Source organism: Notamacropus eugenii, chromosome 5, assembly GCF_028372415.1.
Source record: "Notamacropus eugenii isolate mMacEug1 chromosome 5, mMacEug1.pri_v2, whole genome shotgun sequence".
Lineage (NCBI taxonomy): Eukaryota > Metazoa > Chordata > Mammalia > Diprotodontia > Macropodidae > Notamacropus > Notamacropus eugenii.
The window spans coordinates 337,644,883-337,660,318 of NC_092876.1; the positions used below are offsets into that span (position 1 = coordinate 337,644,883).

Consider the following 15,436-nt stretch of genomic DNA (forward strand, 5'->3'; position numbering starts at 1 on the left):
TATATACACACATACGTGTGCGTGCGTGTGTGTACCTGTGTGTGTGTACCCAGATACACAGACATACACAACAACTAGCTGGCACAGTGGATATAGTGCTAGGTCTAGAGTCAGGAAGACTCCTCTTCCTGTATTCAAGTCTGGCCTCAGATGCTTACTATGTGACTCTTGAAAAGTTTACTTAACCTTGTTTACCTTAGTTTCCTCATTTGTAAAATGAGCTGGAGAAAGAAATATCCAATATCTTTGCCAAAAAAACCCTGAAATGGGGTCATGAAGAGTGGGGCACAAACATGATAATATAGATTTAGAACAAAACTGATCATATTTATTGACCCAGAAGTAATTCTACTACTAGGACTTCATCCCAACACATCATTAAAAAGCAAGAGAATCTATATACACAAAGATACCCTATTTGCAATATCAAAAAGTTGAAAATAACTTATATGTTCAATAATTGGAGAATGATTCATTTATAGTTTGTCAAAGTAAAGAAACAGCCTAATAACAGAGTATAAAAGCGGCAGAATTGGGAAGACCTGAGTTTGAGGATGAACTCTGACAAATGCTGTTTGGTTAGGTAAGTCACCTAAACTACAGAATTCAGGCAACTCTCTGAGACCCTAACTTACAGATGAATGCGTTGTAGATTTGCATTGGTAGAATTTTTTTTTTTTTAACACAAGGAGTTCCCTAAACCAATGAAACACTGGTCCTGATCCTCTTCCTTCTCTCTCCTCCAAATGTAACAGAATATCATGGCACTACAAAAAATAAGTAAATAGCACGTAAAGAAACATGGAAAGATGGTATTAGAAGTGACACTGAGACCAGCAGAGCTACAATTGTATATATGCTGACAGCTATTTACATATATAAAAGAAAAAAACAAATCAAAAGATAGCAGAACTTCAGACAAACTTGGAGGAAAAGAAAACGAAGAATATTTTGTGCTTGTTAATTGTTGTCTACGTTGTGAAAAGTTAAAGATTTCAACTGTGGTTTTACTCTTCACTTTACGTTTATTTGTTTTTATTGATGGTTATTAAGTCTGTAATAGATATTTTTTACAAAAAGGAGAACAATGGGGAGCACTTGATGTTCTTAGATATCTGTTCCTGTGTTAAACTTCCTCAGTAGCCCTAAACCGCTTTGTACAGCATCATCACTCCCCAAGCAAAGGTGGGATGGGCTTCACCTTCCACACACTAGCCGGACTTCACAGGAGGAATGTCACGGTCAAACACAGCGCTACACAGATCATGTTGGAGCTGAAGGAAAGGCTTTGGCAGGCACATCCGGGGGATCCCCTTCCCGCGGTCCCTTACTGCGTGACCCTGGCCAAGTCCCTCTTACTTGTGTGGGTCTAGAAGCTGAACCCGCACCTTCCCTACACCCGCCTTTTCACGGCCCCCCGCTCGGACAGGCGTGACACCAAAGGCTCTGGGGGTCCCCAATTCCTCAGAACAGCACTCACCCCCTGCAGGGTGCCGGCGGCCCCCTCCCCCATAGGCAGAATTCAAAGCCACAAGTGTTGACCTTAGGTGTCTCTAAGCGCCCCGGGCCTGCCTACTGTCACTGCTAAAGCCTTTACGGACCCCCCTTCTCCTTGAAGTCACAGCCACCCCGCTGCAGCGGCGAAATGCCCTGCCCTCGGGGCACAAAGTGGGGGCAGCATCCAGGTGCCCGCTCCCTCCTACCACTCACTACCGTCTGCCTCAGATGCAGCCAAGGCGGGGCCTTCCAGTGACAAGGGCACAGAGCCGCCGCCTCTGCTGGCACAGGTGGCACGGGGGTACAACAGAAATGCGGCAGGACTGCCTGCAGCAACGCCCCGCTCCCGGCCTGGGAGCCCCAAGTGGAATCCGGGGCTGTCTCGAGATTCCTCGCTCCAACCGAGGGTTCCTCTCCCAACGTCCCCCTCCCAGCAGCCGCCGGTTCGCCCCAAGGACTGGCGCTCCGGCCCCAGCCGGGAGCCTCAGGCTCGCGCTCCGCACCAGGGGAGCGCGCGCGCCCGTGCGCCTGCGTACTTCGGCTCGTTCCCGGGCATCCCTTCCCCGAACTCAGCAGGGGGAAGGTTCACGGCTAGAGCAGGGCGGGCGGAGGGAAGACGTGGAGTGCTTCCCGTGCGGGGTTTCCCACAATGCACCTCGGCGGCGGCGGCGGCGGCGGCGCTCTAGCCGGGGCATGTCTGCATCTCGACTGCTCTGGGAGGAGGAAGAGAAGGAGGAAGAGGAGGAGGAGGAGGAGGAGGGGGAGGAAGAGGAGAAAGGCGCAGGGGTGGGAGCTATTGCCGAAGCTGCCACCACTAAAGTTTCTCCCCCCTCCCCCCTTCCCCTCCTCTCACGGCCCGTAGAATGGCCGGAACCGCTGCCGCCCCCGGTTGGTGACCGCGCTGTTCGCCGCCCGCGGTAAAGAGCACGGCCTGGCAGGCCGGGCCTGGGCTCCAGGCGGGAGGGGGAGAGCGCGCGGCTGCAGGGGAGGGGGGGGCGCGGAGGAGCGCGCGGCTGCGGAGGGGGGGGGCGGCGGAGAGCGCGCTGCTGCGGGGGCGAGGGGGGGGCAGGGGAGCGCGCGGCGTTAACGGCCGCGGGGGAGGGGCGCAGATGCGGGGAGCGTCCGAGGGGGAGGGATGGATGTAGTGGTGGTGGGGGAAAGGGGAGAGGAAACCCAGGAGGGAGGGAGGGAAGGATCGAGGCAGGAGGGAGGGAGGGAGAAGGGGCATTCTGGAGAGGGGCCGAGGGGTAATGAAAGGGGTGTCCGGAGGGGAGGGACCGCGGGGGGTGGGAGGAGGCGGTCAGCAGGAGGGGGACCGGCTACCTGGGCTGTGAAGGGAGGGTTGCGGGGGAGGGACCAGCAGCGCTGGGGGGGACCGGGGTTGTCAGCCGGGGGACTGCCTGGAGTGTGATGGAGGGGAGGAAGGGCTGTCAGAGGAGGGGAGGGGGCTGCGCGTGTCCGTGCGTGTGCGTGTGAGGGGGGGTCCCCGAGGTGTGAAGGGCTGTCCGAAGGGACGGACGGACACCAGGCTGAAAGTGTGAAGTTGATGTCAGAGGAGCAGGAGGGGGTGGGGAAGGAATTGAGGTGTGAGGGGAGGCACTGTCGGAGGGTGGAGAGAGTGTCGGGAAGGGAGGGAAGGTTTAAAAGGGAAGAGGAGAGAGAGGGTGAGATTGGAAGGGGAGGGCCAGAAGGAGAGGCATAGCCGGAATGAGAAGAGAGGAGGGAGAGGGGGGCCAGGGGGCGTGGGGAGTCAGGGAAGCCGTGTTGGAGTATCTTACCCACAGTAGGCATCAACTTGGTGCTGATTGATGGAGTCCGTGGCTTTGGGAACATGGGAAGGACCAAGACTGGAGGGAAGGGCCAGAAGGAGAGGCATAGCTGTTTTAGGGAGAAGGGGGCCAGGGGGCGTGTGGAGTCAGGGAAGCCGTGTTGGAGTATCTTACCCACAGTAGGCATCAACTTGGTGCTGATTGATCGAGTCAGTGGCTTTGGGAAGATGGGAAGGACCAAGACTGGAGGGAAGGGCGTAGGGAGGACACAGTGGGGGTGGTAGGAGTGTCAGGAACCATGAGGGTGTCCTATGGTGGGGGAATGAAGGGGTATCTAGAGGAGTCGTTGGCAGTCAGAGGATGCTCAGCATGGGAACATGTATGGAAAGGTGGAAAGGATTGAATGGCTCTGAGGAGCATCTAGTAATAAAAGCATATGTCCAAGGCAAGAGGGTCTGTGAAGTGTTAGAGACAGAGGTAGGAGAGAGAAGGGTCACTGAATGAGAGGGAAGCCCCGGAGAGTACCTGGTCTCCTCCTAACCCTGATTTGTATCAGCTCAGGACTCCTCTTGTTTTGTCATTCTGTTCATCTAATAAGCTGGACTTGCTGTGGGGATGGATCTTGGAGCTTTCATTTGGTCCAGGATGACTTAAGGTAATTCTGTAGAGGCCTAGATCAGACCTGAACCTTTTTGATAGTCCTGGAATGAAGGCAACAAGCTATGATTTTGAAATTCTAGCAGACTTAAAGTAACATGCCAGTAGTCTAATGAAAACCATTTTGGAAAATGCCATAATAGAAATAACTTTATTGGATGTGTTTGTTTGTCAGCTATATTGCCAATGTGATGCAAGAGAGCTGTGACCATAATATCAGATCTAGTCTAGAGGGTATATTACTAGAATGGTAGACAAAAGGGAAGAGTCCAGTGCCATGTTCAATAATATATTTAAATCCCAGATTCTGTTTTGGAGGACCCCGAGTTGGAAGGGTTGGTTGGGAAAGACTTGCTTCATAAAGTTGTAGAAGTGGAAGACTATTTTAAGAGATCATCTAGTCCAACTTCCTGTTTTTGCCAGAGAGGAAACTGAAGTCTCAGGTATGTTCACATGATGTTGGGAGGGAATACTTGAGATATGATGAGGGTACCAGAGGAAGAGAGAAGGTGTCTGGCATAAGAGGGTGTCAGTAGTAGTTTTCTTACTCAGAGATTTCCTCTGAATTCTTCTACTTTAGCAGATGTCCTGTGAAGAAAAATATATTAGCCCAAGCCCAGAAGGTGTGCCCCTGGATTTGGGTTGATTCAGAAGTCTCTTCTAGTCTTTTGGGTGACAAAAGGAGTTCAGGACTTGCTCTTTGTTATTCTGTAGTCTATCTCGAGGAACCCTAACAGGCTGGGTGTCTTTTGGATCCTACCAGGAAGGAATACTGGAATCTTTCCATAACAGGAACAAGACTGATTTTAGCTGAACTTGATCACTAAAAAGTCATTCTGGGAAAGATCTCCAAGGAGGAACCCTATTCTGTAGTCATATATACCCTGAGACCTACCTTAAGAACTTAAAAATTGAGTTGGATTAGAAAGGTGAGATACAACTCTTTATTGCACACTTTGCTTAACTGCTTTCATAGGGACAAGATGGTTCATAGGGGATGGGGGTGTCTTGGGAAGGTTATGAACAGAGTGAGGGAGGGGAGAATTGAAAATATGCAGTTTGAGGTGAGCAAATGAAGGGAATCTCTGAAAGGGCAGGATATCTTTGAAGGGGAAAAATCATTAGAAGTGGCACCCTGGAGAGCTATACGTAGGGACAATGGGAAAAGTGAGAGTGGTAAGGAAAATGAAATGCATTATGTCAAAGACAACTTGAGAGGAACAGCAAGGGAAGTGTTGTTGGATGGGCCTTTGAGGGAATAAGAAATGGAGTACTAAGTATCAGTGTTGTATATCTAGAAAGGAGGACTACTTTATGAAATAGTGAGCCTCAGACCCTGGGGAGGTATGGCAACCACTTGTTAAAGGTGCTTTGGGTTTACATTATCTGGTCTCTTAAGATTTCTTTCAGTTCCAAGAATACATGAGCCAATGAGCTTTGTGGAAATCAGAGAAAAAAATCTTGAAAACGTAGCATAAAGAATTCAAGTTTCAGATTAATAAAGCTGCTAGATAGTGAGTTTTAGAGTTTGAAGGTAGTTACTAGGCTTATTGTGTGATGTTCTTCTTGAGGATTTTTGGAATTATTTGTGTGTATGAGTTGGGGTGCAGGGGAAGGCAGCTGAACAGCAATTCCTAATATCCTTTTCAGTCCTTTATTGTAGATCTTCTGTTTTAAAAGGAGGGGTGGTGTTACTGCAGAATTGAAGTAGTAGCCAATTTGTGGAAGGAGGATAAGGTTATGTAAAGGGTAAATGACAATGGTTCATGAATCTGAGGGCATTTATAAGTACTTGGAGGACTTTAGTTATAGTCAGGGACAGTTGAAGCTTATGAGGAAAAAAAAGTATTTTATAGAAGAAATTCAGGCTCAGGTTAAGTGACTTGTCCATAGTCACAGAGGGATCCTAGTATCCTATCTCCAAGTATTTTATTTTTTCCCCCATACCATGCTGCCTCAATAGGATAGTTAAAGAGATAGGTGATAGTTTTAAAGGAAGGTTTTTGAGGTATCAGAATGGTTTAAAATATTGACCTACGTAGGATTTCTACATGAATATGTGAGAGGCATGTGGGCGGTACTAATAACACATTTATATAGTGTTCTAACTTTTACAAAGTATTTTATCTTCTTCATGTGAATCTTATGAAATAGGAAGTATAAATGTTAATATCCCCTTTTTATAATTGAGGAGACAGGTTCAGGTTAAATGATTTGCCCTGGTCATAAAACTAGTAAGGATTAGAACTGCAATCCTGTTATGATTCTAAGTTCAATGATCCTTCCGTTAAACAGTGCGTCCTGGAACCAGGCTCATAGATATTGGGAGGTTCATCTTAAGATTTCTCTCCTTAGCAAGCATTGCCAGACTAAATAAAGTCAGTTCTTCATGAATTTTCCCTAATTTTAATTACCTTAACAGCTACATATAGTATAAACAAAATACAATAATGCAACTGCTTATATATTTCCTAAGAATTGTTCTATTGATTGTTTCATGGATGTCCATCTTGTTTCCCCAGCTAGATTTTAATCTCTTGAAGGCTAGTGTATTCTGGGGGACTGTAAGGGAATGTATATCCTGTTTCATTCATATCCCTTAGAATAATCAGTACAGTGCTAACCACAAAGTAATGATTTTAAAATGTTTGTTGAATTAGTTGTTAAAAAGCTAGCATAAGGTTTGCAAATTATTTTACAAATATCTCATTTGATCCTCACAGTAGCTCTTGAATTTTTTAAGAACAAGAACTGAGGCTGACAGAAGTTAAGTGTTTTACTCAGTGTCACACAGCTAGTAACTGTCTGAACCTGAATTTGAACTTAGGTTTTCCTGACTCCAGGTTCAGTGCTCTGTATTCACTGTGACACCTAGCTACCTCATGTATCACACATGAGTATGTTACTGGTAAGGAAAATGGTGGGACTTTCCAAGATAGAGGGAGAATTAGGATTGTGTAGTAGGAAGGGATATGATGTTTTTGGAAAACAGCAGTATTCAGTTAGATTAAATTCCAAAACATTTATTGGGTACCTACTACATGCCAGGCACTTTGGTGCTAGTGATACAAACACAAAAATGAAAGTGCATGGAAGGTGGTTTTGGCAGGGGAACTGTTCATGGGGAGGAGAGAAAAAAATGTTTAGCTTTTGCAGGAGGTGAAGTGTAGAAGAGATTGGACAGGACAAATTACGTTAGATTTAGGTGAAAATGGGTCTTTAACAACAGTATCTAATGTATAAAGTGACCCAAAGGTTCTCTCCAAATGTAATTCTCTTTGGTTTGGAGTTGGTCTGGCCTATAATAGAACTTGGTTTAGTCTTTGGTTCTCCACTCTATAACTGCTTGCAGGCCGGGTGGGATCTGTATTGGTGCAAGGATTTGATTCAGTGTATGAAATATTTGCTATTACATACTTCAGGGATTAAGAAAAGTGCACAACATAATTTCTTGTCTGAGGGGAAATAAAACACTTGAAACAGTTAAGTAATAATGTGAAGTGTCAATATAACAGATTTTAAAAAAAAACAACCTTGTTTTAAGTTATAAATGTGTACTGTTGTCACCCTGTAGAATAATAAACTTATTTCAAGGATGCCATTGTTCAAAATGTTTTTTAGAACCTCTCTTTTGGAATTACCTTTAGAACCATCTGCAGGTTTTTTGGAATATTCTCTGTGATCCTTTAAATATGTTTTAAATTTTTGGATAGAACCAGGTCATTCAGGACTAAGTTCATTGAATTAGGTGGATGATCAAACTAGATAATGATTTTGGTTAAAATTTTAGACTATAAGGTAGTGAGACGTGTGTGGAAAGAGTAGAAAAGTTTATAGCTGTCTCAATATTGTTCCAAAAAAAATTTTTTTAAACAAGGGAAACATTATTGAAATAAATGCAGACCCTCCTACCCTACAGGTGACCACTTTGAAGGACTGCAGTCTCCTGGATATATGTATTCTGGTATACTACACATGCCACATTATAGTCATATTCCACAACATAAGGAAATATGTGATTAAGTACCAAAATGAGAGAAATAGCAAAAAAGATAAAGGAGTTCAGAGAAGGGAGAAACCATTATGACCTAGAATCACTGGGAAAACTTAATGGATTTGGAGATGCAGGAGGGAAACAGAATGGAATCAAACTTCTATCTAAATGTAGTCTAGATGTCTGAATGAATGAAAGGACTTTTGGCATAGTTTTGGGAAATCACTGGAAAGACTAAGAGTTGGGTTTGATGAATCATTGTAGGGGATATGAAAATTGAGTGTAAGCAGTAACTGAAATGAATCAGATGAAGAAAGAAGGGAAGTATCTGATGGAGGAAATGGAGGAGAATGGATCAGGTGTTGTAGAGATGATAAAGGGGATTGTGGTAGTTTGGAATACACCTGCTAGTATTCTGCAGTGAACTGAGACAGGGATGTTTTGGAGAAAAGGAAGAGGGGACTTTCTGAATAGGATTACATGAAGAGCAACCTGGAGGAAGAAGATGAGAATATACAAATGTTTAAGAGAAGATTGGAAAGATGTAGAGGTTACTGAGTGACATTTATAATGGAGATAATTTATCAAAATTCTACCATTTAATGACCAGTTCATATAGCCTTTCCATAGTGCTTTGGGAAACCATAGCTACTTTTTCTGATTTTGTATAGCAATTTATGCTAATAGCAGTCATAACTGGGAGAGATTAAGTTGAAAATATCTGGGAATTGATAGAGGGTAGTAGAAAAAACAATAGTGTGGAGCAACTGGAAGCATCAGATTAGATTTTTTAGGTGATTTTGTGGAGATAGGGAATGGTCACTTATGCTCAATAAACACTTGTTGAGTTAATATACCTGGAATATAGTGTAGTGTGGGTATATGAGGATATATATGTGCGATGAACTCACCATTTATTCAGCAAGTATATATTGAGTATCTACTATTTATAAGGTACTCTGCCAAGCATTGTTCATATGTAGAACTGTACCAATATAATCAGATCTTTATAGTACTACACAGTATTTGCTAAATGTCTTCTAAATTGTACAGATTAAATGCTCTAGGAGTGCTGAGAAGTGAAGAACAGTCTTCATGTTGATCAGGAAAGATAGCATTTGAGCTATACCATGAAGGATAGACTGGGGAGGGCAGAGAGTATAGCAGAAAAGAAGGTGGACAAGGATAATGTGTATTTGAGGAATGGGATATATAATTCAGATTGTTGGGAATGCAGACATATGGGGAAATAGCAAAATAGGTATTTTGGCAGATTAGAGCCCCAAATTATAGACGGAGAAGTTTGGCTTTTAATCAGTAGCTAATGGGGAGCCATTAATTTTTTGATGACATGATTATAGTTGATGCATTAGGAAGTTAGAGATATGGACAGATTGGAAAATGAGTAATCATGGAATGTAAGAATTAGAGGAAATCTTAGAAATCATTCATCTGATTTAACCCCCTTTTTTGACAGATGAAGAAAATAAGGTGCAGAGAGATTTAAATGACTTGCTCAAGGTCACACAGCTAGTAAGTGTAGGATCTGATCTCAGATACTTAATCCATATTCAGTACCCTTTTTGTTGCTCTATGTGACACTGGGAATGGGATTATTATAGTTAATAAATATTTGTTATAGAGATTTATTATTATGGAGATTAATAATAGAAATCTTAGAGTTGGACAGGCAGGCTCCAATAGGAGCCGCTTTATAGCTTTATAAAAGAATAAATGATATTTGGCAATTAAAATTAAAAGTGGGGGACAAAGAAGATGTCAGATAATTCCAGGATTTCTGTCAAGGGTGACAGAGAATAGCATATAACCAAGATGAATTGGTTTTGGTAGGAAGTGAGGTTTTTTTGTTTTAAACATTAAATTGCAAGCATTAGTAGGTGTGTATGTATAGATGGCCAGTAGGCCAGTGGAAATGTAGGAGTAGAGCTTGGGAGGGGTTGGGACTAGAGACAGGGATTTGTCCATTTAGAGGTCATAGTAGAAGCTGTGGAATCACTGTAGGAGAGAGTATAGAAAGGGGAGTCAGCAAAAGAATGGTCAGAAGAAAAAATGACTAAGGGGTAATGCAGTGGCAACCATTAGGAATTGAGGGGGGTTAGATAGCATCAAATGTGGCAGAAATGTTGAGAACGTAGAGTGAGAAAGAGACATTGGATTTGGCAAGTGGGATATCTTTTTTTTTTTGGTAAGCTGATAACATAGATTACACAGGTCTAAGATTTTGCTTTACCAGTGCAGGTTGGCAGCTTTTCTGAAATTTGTAATCTTAGGAAGTTATCTGGGGGCTCTGAGGTTAAGTATTTGGGAATATATGCAGTGGGGACTGAAACTAGGCCTTCCTGCCTCTGAGACCAGCTCTCTATCTAGTACAGCACACTATATATCTCATGGCTATGTTATAGTGTTACTAGGATTTAGAGGTTATTTAGTTACCTTTGTTTTACAGATGAGGAAACTGAGGCCTAGAGAGGTTGTGACTTGCCCATGGTCACCCAGAACTGGAATTTGTACTCAGTCCTTTCACTCTAAACCTTATATTCTTAAATTGTACTTTGTTATCATTAATGACTTTCAAAAGGCAGTTTCAGTTGAGCACTGGTGACCAAAGCCATGTTGTAAGGGGAAACAGTAAGAGAGTGGTAAAGAAGTAAAGATGACTTTTATTTTTTTTTAAAAATTAATTTAATTTTTTCCACTTAAGAAAAGACTAGCTTTTCTCCTTCCCCTCCTGTCCTGAAAAAGAAAGAAAAACAAGGATGACTTCTTTAAGAATTTTGGAGGTAAGGGCAGCTAGGTGCCCTTAAGTTCAAATCTTGAGTTTTTCTTGAGTTCAAATCTAGCCTCAGACACTTTGTAGCAGTGTGACCTTGGGCAAGTCACTTAACCCCAATTGCCTACATCCCCTCCCCCCAAAAAGTTTGAAGATAAAAGAATGGCACCTTGAAGTGGATGTATATGTATATATATGTATATATATGTATGTATATATATATATACATACATACATATTGGGATGAAGATTTTATATATATGTGTGTATATATATATATAAACATATATATCCACATATATGTTTATATGTATATGTATAGGTAGAACTGTGATTGAGATTGTAGACAGGTAGAACAGAGGAAGCAATTGAAGAGAATAGTGTAATTCATGGAGTTGGAAGGAATGTGAACCAAAGGGCTGTAGTGGATAGAGTGCTGGGCCTGGAGCCAGAAAGACCTGAGTTCAGACCTGTGACCCTGGGCAAGTCACTTCACCCTGTTTGCTGCAGTCTCCTCATCTGTAAAATGAGTTGGAGAAGGAAATGACAAACCACGTCAGTATTTTGACCAGGAAAACTGAGTGGGGTCACGAAGAGTTGGCTGGGACTAAACGGGAACAACTACGTGAGGCAGCCTTGGAAGGAGGAGGTGCACTTCTTCCTACACATGAGAAGAGGTCAGTAGGTTGGAGAGTCAGAGAAATTTGGAGATAGGAAAGAAGTTAAGGAAGCTCATTTATGCCAGAAGGCCTTTATCACTTTGTCTTAGCTAAGTAGGGAGGTCATTGAGAGTAACAGAGACAGAGAGTAGAATAATTAGTTTTTAGAAATTTATTTCTGGGGAATGTCATAGCCAGTGAGCAAGCAGCAGTAGGACCTAACTAAGGTTAGATAGCACTGAATTTGTAATGGGCTGAGTCAGTTATGACTCTAGTAACTTTTGGCACTGTGGGCATAACTGATGTTTAGAGATTGACATGGTTGGCACAGCAGAAATCAAGGGAGCCAGACTAGACCCGTGAAAAGCAAGATTAAAGTGGTTTACCATAGAATTCAAGGTGGGTGGGGAGTTAGAAGAGAGAAGGGAACCTGCACAGTTTTGGTCTGCTGTTTTGAGAGAATGTTTGTGAGCTGCTAAGGGAGTGATAGAGGTAGAATTTTAAAAGTAATTTATTATTTTTATTTTTCAGTAATATTTTCAAGTTTAAAAAAAATAACGTCTCACTTCTCCAACCGTTGAGTAAATTGAAAAAAAAAAAATAAAGAGCAAACCCCCAAACCAGATCTCTCAATGCATAATTATGTTCAGCAAACAAATTCCCACCTTAACCGTTTCTGAAAAGACATTTCTCTTTCTGCATTTTAAATTCATTATCTCTTGTCAGGAGGTGAATGGCATGTTTCATCTTCATTCTTTTGAACTCCTGGTTTATCATGTCATTTATCCCAGTTCTAAGGTTTTTCAGCTCTTTTTCGTCTATAACATTGTTATTGTATAAATTGTTATTCTGCTTCTGTTTGCTTTGCATTAGTATGTAAAGGTCTTTCTGGTTTCCTCTGAAATTGTCCATTTCATCACAATGATAATTCACTATATTGATATACTGCAGTTTGTTTAGCCATTCCCCAATAGGAAGCCCACTTAGTTTTCATTTTCTGGCTACCATGAAAAGCCATACTACAAATATTTTTTATACATATAGATTCTTTTCTCATTTCTTTGGGGTTATAGATCAACTAGTGGTGTAGTTGGGTCAAAGGATATGGCACAGTTTCTTCCTGGGCATAGTTCCAGATTCTTTTCAGAGTGGCTAGATAGATTCACAGATCCTCCAACAGTGTACCACTAGTTCATATAGCCACTGTGACATTTGACATTTTCTTCTTTTATCATCATTGCCAGTCTGATAGGTGTGAAGCGGAATTTCCGAGTTGCTTTAATTTACATTTCTCTAATTATTAGTGACTTAGACAATTTTTTCATGTGATTGTTGATAGGTTGGATTTCTTCGTTTGAAATCTGCCTCTAAAAATCCTTTTAAAAATCCATTCAAAATTGAGAAATTACGTTTATTTTTACAAATTTGGATCAGTTTTCTTATAGACTTGGATATAAAACCTTAATCTGGTCTCATTTCCAAGACTATAAGAAACTTTATCAGAGAAACTTGTTGCAAAGATTTTCCCCTAGTTACCTGCTTCCCTTCTAATTTTTATTACTTTGTATTTGTTTGTACAAAAAGTTTTAAATTTTACATAATCCAAATGGTTCATTTTATCTTGTGTGGTTCTCTGTCATAGAGGTAGAATGTAAAATCATTATAAACTGAGAGGGGAACTCAGCATTTGAAATCAGAGTTGATTTAGATGTACTGTTGAGGGCAGTGATTGATATGTATTGTATTAATGGGTACTGAAATGAAATGGAGAAAATAACAAGAGTTCAGGTTAAGAAACTTGTAAGTCAGGTCTCATATGAACCATCAGCATAGATATTGAAGTTGCCAAATATGGTAGCAGGAGATGAAGTTGATGACTTTAGCCAAGGTGCTGAAGTAAGTCAAGTAAGACAGACTATTCATGAAATCAGTAAAAGTGATAAGGACAATTTGGAAAAAGGTGGACTGGTGGATAAATAGCTTGGACTTACAAAGAGAAAGCTTTGTTGTTGATGATCTGGAAGAGGTATTGGAGCTCAAGCTGATTCTTCTTCCTTTTTTATACAATGGTGTGGGAGAAGGGGTGGGATGCAAAGTCATATCTCCTAGGTAAGGCTGCATGAAGGGGTGGAGAAAACACTTGTTAAAAAGCTTTTGGATTAGATCAGAGTTTATTTACGTGTGTGTTCGTCCTTCATTGCCAAAGAAGACCATGCCATCAGAGAAATGATAACATGACTTGCACTTCACTTTGTTTTGAGTGAGGGAGGGCTGTGCAGGTCACCAGTCTCACTTCTCCTCCAGAGCCATCTGAATCCAGTGACCAGATATTCATCAAGATGACTGGAGATGACCGTGACCCAGGATGAGGCAATTGGGGTTAAGTGACTTGCCCAAGGTCACACAGCTAATGGGTGTCAAGTGTCTCAAGTGAGATTTGAACTTAGGTCCTCCTGACTCCTGCACTGGTGTTCTATCCACTGCACCACCTAGCTGCCCCTTTTAATAAGACAGGGATTCTGTATAGGATGGGTAGGTAGGCAGTTGAGTTGGATTTGAATGTGAAGGGGAGAAGGCCACATATAACAGAAACAGGAAGGGTTGGGAGGCCAAAAAAAAAGTAGCTATTTAGCTCTTACTAACCCACTAGGTGTTGTGAGGAATGCCAAAAGAAATATAAGACATTGGTTCCTGATTTCCAGAAACTTATTATAGTGTGAAGCTGTAGATAGGGTCTGTAATTAATTGTTGAGGTTAAGTGACTTGTTAAATGATGAAGATGAAAAGTAAAAATAGGTTCTTCTCCAGACTACTTATTTTTTGCCTAAAATTCAATAACTGAAAATGGATGATTGTGTGTTTATAAGCATTAGATACAATGAATAAAAATGGATGAGTAAAATTAAGGAGGTGATATCCTGAGGAATATCAAATCATACTGTATTGTTTTGCTTTTCTTCATTCTTCTAGAATCATTTCTTTTTTGTGTCCTTTGCTAATTTCTTTTTTACTTTGCGCTTTTTAACTAAACATCCTCAAAGGCTTAGTTCTTGTTAAGTTCATTCTATATCAGGTTTCCTTTGCCTTCTGTATACATGATTTCCACATCTATTAACTCTAGTCATTTGATTCTCTCCTGTTTTTTTTCTGTTTTCTATTTTGCACACAATTTCTGTGAAGATAATTGGTTTTTTTATGTAGCTTTCTTCCCAATAATCCACCTTTCTGACCTTCACATTCTGACATATTCATTTGAAGTTCTTCTGTACTGTTTCTTGGATTTTTATTACTTGAATGTTAGGCTGAATCTAGGCACCTCAACCCTAAGAAAATCTTAGTTCTGGTGACATTCCTGCCTCCAGCCTTTTGCTCTTTTATTCATCAGCAATATGGAATTTTATCTATCACTGCTTTTTATTCTTTCTTGCTTCTCCCTAATCCTGCATCCCTTTAAAACCTTACAGAGGTTTCTCAGTTCTTTCTATTTTTGGGGGAGTTTGAGTCCTTTTAAAGTATTCATTCCCATCTTCATTCTAACTTCTTATCCTTCTTCCAGGCCATACAAATTTGTGTACCATTTCTTATACATGACAGGCTATTTCTCTTTTTAAAAACTTTTATTTTTGTTGATATCTTTTGTTTTTATATTACCTTCATTTTTAAGATACATTGCTCCCTTTTCTCCTCTCCATCTAGCTATCTCATAACAAAGATTAAAAAAAGAGGAAAAAAAACTTAGTTCCGCATACCAGTTGTGTGTGATAGCATAGGTAATATTTCATAGCCATAGGCCTCCATTTCTGCAAAGAGGATACATTTTTCTCTACCTAAGAATTAGCTTGGTCATTATCATTAAAGTATATAGTTTCTTTTTTTCTGTCCTATTTATATGGTGGTATAATCAATATATATTGTTTTTCTATGATGACGTTCTACTTTTGAGTCTTTTGAGTGTTCAGACCTGTATTCTTCTCACCTGGGCACATTCCCAGCATTCTCTATGCCAGATGAAGACTGTCTAATGATTTAGGATGTTAGGGTGGATAGTGTCAGGAAAAGGGCAGGTTTA

At 41.4% G+C, this 15,436-nt stretch overlaps 1 protein-coding gene across 3 annotated transcripts in view; it reads left to right on the forward strand.

Annotated features, from left to right (window-relative positions):
• Positions 1-3,246: 3,246 nt before the first annotated feature.
• The window catches only part of ZNF148 (zinc finger protein 148), a 139,690-nt gene continuing 127,500 nt past the window's right edge, over positions 3,247-15,436 (forward strand). Inside the window, exons 1-2 of one of the 3 annotated variants that reach the window (XM_072613744.1) lie at positions 3,247-3,921; positions 4,228-4,366. The gene's annotated coding sequence lies outside the window, so the exon portion shown is untranslated. The other 2 variants (XM_072613745.1, XM_072613743.1) reach the window with 2 other exon arrangements.